The sequence below is a fragment of the Scyliorhinus torazame genome, chromosome 7, assembly GCF_047496885.1.
Source record: "Scyliorhinus torazame isolate Kashiwa2021f chromosome 7, sScyTor2.1, whole genome shotgun sequence".
NCBI lineage: Eukaryota > Metazoa > Chordata > Chondrichthyes > Carcharhiniformes > Scyliorhinidae > Scyliorhinus > Scyliorhinus torazame.
Genome location: NC_092713.1, coordinates 80807213 through 80812366, shown reverse-complemented (window position 1 = coordinate 80812366; position 5154 = coordinate 80807213).

Here is a 5154-nt window from a genome sequence, read left to right as displayed (position 1 = left end):
GGTTGGGGGGGGGGTCCGTGCCGGGGAGGAGATTGGGGAGGGTCTGTGCCGGGGAGGGGGATGGGAGTTCCGTGCCGGGGAGGAGGCTGGGGTCAGTGCCGGGGAGGAGGTTGTGGGGGGGTCCGTGCCGGGGAGAGGGATGGGGGGGTCCGTGCCGGGGAGGAGGTTGGGGTCCGTGCCGGGGAGGAGGTTGGGGGGGGGGTCCGTGCCGTGGAGGAGGTTGAGGGGGGTTTCCGTGCAGGGGAGGGGAATGGGGGGTCCGTGCCGGGGAGGAGGTTGGGGTCCGTGCCGGGGAGGAGGTTGGGGGGGGGGTCCGTGCCGGGGAGGGGGATGGGGGGTCCGTGCCGGGGAGGAGGTTGAGGGGGGGGTTCCGTGCAGGGGAGGGGAATGGGGGGTCCGTGCCGGGGAGGAGGTTGGGGTCCGTGCCGGGGAGGAGGTTGGGGGGGGGGGTCCGTGCCGGGGAGGGGGATGGGGGGTCCGTGCCTGGGAGGAGGTTGGGGGGGGGTGTTCGTGCCGGGGAGGGTGATTGGGGAGGGGGATTCGTGCCGGGGAGGGGGATGGGGGGTCCGTGCACGGGAGGAGGTTGGGGGGGGTCCGTGCCGTGGAGGAGGTTCTGGGGGGGCCATGCCAGGGAGGTGGATGGGGGGTCCGTGCCGGGGAGGAGGCAGGGGTCCGTGCCGGGGAGGAGGTTGGGGGGGGGGTCCGTGCCGGGGAGGAGGTTGGGGAGGGTCTGTGCCGGGGAGGGGGATGGGAGTTCCGTGCCGGGGAGGAGGCTGGGGTCAGTGCCGGGGAGGAGGTTGTGGGGGGGTCCGTGCCGGGGAGAGGGATGGGGGGGTCCGTGCCGGGGAGGAGGTTGGGGTCCGTGCCGGGGAGGAGGTTGGGGGGGGGGGTCCGTGCCGTGGAGGAGGTTGGGGGGGGTCCGTGCCGGGGAGGGAGATGGGGGTTCCGTGCCGGGGAGGAGGCAGGGGTCCGTGCCGGGGAGGAGGTTGGGGGGGTGTCCGTGCCGGGAGGGGGATGGGGGGTCCGTGCCGGGGAGCAGTTTGGGGGGGGTCCGTGCCGGGGAGGGGGATGGGGGGTCCGTGCCGGGGAGGAGGCTGGGGTCCGTGCCGGGGAGGAGGTTGTGGGGTGTCCGTGCCGTGGAGGAGGTTGGGTGGGGACCGTGCCGGGGAGGGGGATGGGGGGTCGGTGTCGGGGAGGGGGATGGGGGGTCCATGCCGGGGAGGAGTTTGGGGGGGTCCATGCCGGGGAGGGGGATGGGGGGTCCGTGCCGGGGAGGAGGTCGGGGTCCGTGCCGGGGAGGAGGTTGTGGGGGTCCGTGCCGTGGAGGAGGTTGGGGGGGGTCCGTGCCGGGGAGGGGGATGGGGGGTCCGTGCCGGGGAGTAGGTTGGGGGGGGGTCCGTGCCGGGGAGGGGGATGGGGGGTCCGTGCCGGGGAGGAGGTTGGGGGGGGTCTGTGCCGGGGAGGAGGATGGGGGGTCCGTGCCGGGGAGGAGGTTGGGGTCCGTGCCGGGGAGGAGATTGGGGTCCGTGCCGGGGAGGAGGTTGGGGGGGGGTACGTGCCGTGGAGGCGGTTGGTGGGGGTCCGTGCCGGGGAGGTGGATGGGGGGGTCCATGCTGGGAAGGAGGTTGGGGGGGGTCCGTGCCGGGGAGGAGGTTGGGGGGGTCCGTGCCGGGGAGGGGGATGGGGTTCCGTGCCGGGGAGTAGTTTGGGAGGGGGTCAGTGCCGGGGAGGGGGATGGGGGTCCGTGCCGGGGAGGAGGTTGGGGTCCGTGCCGGGGAGGAGGTTGTGGGGGGACCGTGCCGTGGAGGAGGTTGGGGGGGGTCCGTGCCGGGGAGGGGGATGGGGGGTCCGTGTCGGGGAGGGGGATGGGGGGTCCATGCCGGGGAGGAGTTTGGGGGGGTCCATGCCGGGGAGGGGGATGGGGGGTCCGTGCCGGGGAGGAGGTCGGGGTCCGTGCCGGGGAGGAGGTTGTGGGGGTCCGTGCCGTGGAGGAGGTTGGGGGGGGGTCCGTGCCGGGGAGGGGGATGGGGGGTCCGTGCCGGGTAGTAGGTTGGGGGGGGGTCCGTGCCGGGGAGGGGGATGGGGGGTCCGTGCCGGGGAGGAGGTTGGGGGGGGGGGGGGTCTGTGCCGGGGAGGAGGATGGGGGGTCCGTGCCGGGGAGGAGGTTGGGGTCCGTGCCGGGGAGGAGATTGGGGTCCGTGCCGGGGAGGAGATTGGGGGGGGGTACGTGCCGTGGAGGCGGTTGGTGGGGCTCCGTGCCGGGGAGGTGGATGGGGGGGTCCATGCTGGGAAGGAGGTTGGGGGGGGGTCCGTGCCGGGGAGGAGGTTGGGGGGGGTCCGTGCCGGGGAGGGGGATGGGGTTCCGTGCCGGGGAGTAGTTTGGGAGGCGGTCCGTGCCGGGGAGGGGGATGGGGGTCCGTGCCGGGGAGGAGGTTGGGGTCCGTGCCGGGGAGGAGGCTGTGGGGGGACCGTGCCGTGGAGGAGGTTGGGGGGGTCCGTGCCGGGGAGGGGGATGGGGGGTCCGTGCCAGGGAGGAGGTTGGGGTCCGTGCCGGGGAGGAGGTTGGGGGGGGGGCCCGTGTCGTGGAGGGGGATGGGGGATCCGTGCCGGGGAGGGAGATGGGGGGGTCCGTGCCGGGGAGGAGGCAGGGGTCCGTGCCAGGGAGGAGGTTGGGGGGGTGTCCGTGCCGGGGAGGGGGATGGGGGGTCCGTGCCGGGGAGGAGTTTGGGGGGCGGGTCCGTGCCGGGGAGGGGGATGGGGTTCCGTGCCGGGGAGGAGGCTGGGGTCCGTGCCGGGGAGGAGGTTGTGGGGGGTCCGTGCCGTGGAGGAGGTTGGGTGGGGACCGTGCCGGGGAGGGGGATGGGGGGTCCGTGTCGGGGAGGGGGATGGGGGGTCCATGCCGGGGAGGAGTTTGGGAGGTTCCATGCCGGGGAGGGGGATGGGGGGTCCGTGCCGGGGAGGAGGTCGGGTCCGTGCCGGGGAGGAGGTTGTGGGGGTCCGTGCCGTGGAGGAGGTTGGGGGGGGTCCGTGCCGGGGAGGGGGATGGGGGGTCCGTGCCGGGGAGTAGGTTGGGGGGGGGTCCGTGCCGGGGAGGGGGATTGGGGGGTCCGTGCCGGGGAGGAGGTTGGGGGGGGTCTGTGCCGGGGAGGAGGATGGGGGGTCCGTGCCAGGGAGGAGGTTGGGGTCCGTGCCGGGGAGGAGGTTGGGGTCCGTGCCGGGGAGGAGGTTGAGGGGGGTACGTTCCGTGGAGGCGGTTGGTGGGGGTCCGTGCCGGGGAGGTGGATGGGGGGGTCCATGCTGGGGAGGAGGTTGGGGGGGGGTCCGTGCCGGGGAGGAGGTTGGGGGGGGTCCGTGCCGGGGAGGGGGATGGGGGGTCCGTGCCGGGGAGGAGGTTGGGGTCCATGCCGGGGAGGAGGTTGGGGGGGATCCATGCCGGGGAGGGGGATGGGGGGTCCGTGCCGGGGAGGAGGTTGTGGGGGGTCCGTGCCGGGGAGGGGGATGGGGTTCCGTGCCGGGGAGGAGGTTGGGGTCCGTGCCGGGGAGGAGGTTGAGGGGTAGGGTTCCGTGCAGGGGAGGGGAATGGGGGGTCCGTGCCGGGGAGGAGGTTGGGGTCCGTGCCGGGGAGGAGGTTGGGGGGGGGGGTCCGTGCCGGGGAGGGGGATGGGGGGTCCGTGCCTGGGAGGAGGTTGGGGGGGGTGTTCGTGCCGGGGAGGGTGATTGGGGAGGGGGATTCGTGCCGGGGAGGGGGATGGGGGGTCCGTGCACGGGAGGAGGTTGGGGGGGGTCCGTGCCGTGGAGGAGGTTCTGGGGGGCCATGCTGGGGAGGTGGATGGGGGGTCCGTGCCGGGGAGGAGGCAGGGGTCCGTGCCGGGGAGGAGGTTGGGGGGGGGGTCCGTGCCGGGGAGGGAGATGGGGTTCCGTGCCGGGGAGTAGTTTGGGAGGGGGTCCGTGCCGGGGAGGGGGATGGGGGGTCCATGCCGGGGAGGAGGTTGGGGTCCGTGCCGGGGAGGAGGTTGGGGTGGGGGCCCGTGCCGTGGAGGGGGATGGGGGGTCCGTGCCGGGGAGGAGGTTGGGGGGGGTCCGTGCCGGGGAGGGGGATGGGTGGTCCGTGCCGGGGAGGAGGTTGGGGGGGGGTCCGTGCCGGGGAGGGGGATGGGGGGTCCCAGCCGGGGAGGAGGTTGGGGTCCCTGCCGGGGAGGAAGTTGGGGGGGGGAGGTCCGTGCTGGGGAGGGGGATGGGGGGTCCGTGCCGGGGAGGAGGTTGGGGTCCGTGCCGGGGAGGCGGTTGGGGGGGGGGTCCGTACCGTGGAGGAGATTGGGGGTGTCCGTGCCGGGGAGGAGGTTGGGGGGGTCCGTGCCGGGGAGGAGGTTGGGGGGGTCCATACCGGGGAGGGGGATGGGATTCCGTGCCGGGCAGGAGGTTGGGGTCCGTGCCGGGGAGGAGGTTGGGGGGGGGTCCGTGCCGGGGAGGGGAATGGGGGGTCCGTGCCGGGGAGGAGGTTGGGGTCCGTGCCGGGGAGGAGTTTGGGGGGGGGGGTTCCGTGCCGGGGAGGGGGTTGGGGGGACCGTGCCGGGGAGGAGGCTGGGGTCCGTGCCGGGGAGAAGGTTGTGGGGGGTCCGTGCCGTGGAGGAGGTTGGGTGGGGTCCGTGCCGGGGAGGGGGATGGTGGGTCCGTGCCAGGGAGGGGGATGGGGGGTCCGTGCCGGGGAGGAGTTTGGGGGGGTCCGTGCCGGGGAGGGGGATGGGGGGTCCGTGCCGGGGAGGAGGTTGGGGTCCGTGCCGGTGAGGAGGTGGTGGGGGTCCGTGCCGTGGAGGAGCTTGGGGGGGTGTCCGTGCCGGGTAGGGGGATGGGGGGTCCGTGCCGGGGAGGAGGTTGTGGGGGGGTCTGTGCCGGGGAGGAGGAAGGGGGGTCCGTGCCGGGGAGGAGTTTGGTGTCCGTGCCGGGGAGGAGGTTGTGGGCGGTCCGTGCTGGGGAGGGGGATGGGGGGTCCGTGCACGGGAGGAGGTTGGGGGGGGTCCGTGCCGTGGAGGAGGTTCTGGGGGGCCATGCTGGGGAGGTGGATGGGGGGTCCGTGCCGGGGAGGAGGCAGGGGTCCGTGCCGGGGAGGAGGTTGGGGGGGGGGTCCGTGCCGGGGAGGGAGATGGGGTTCCGTGC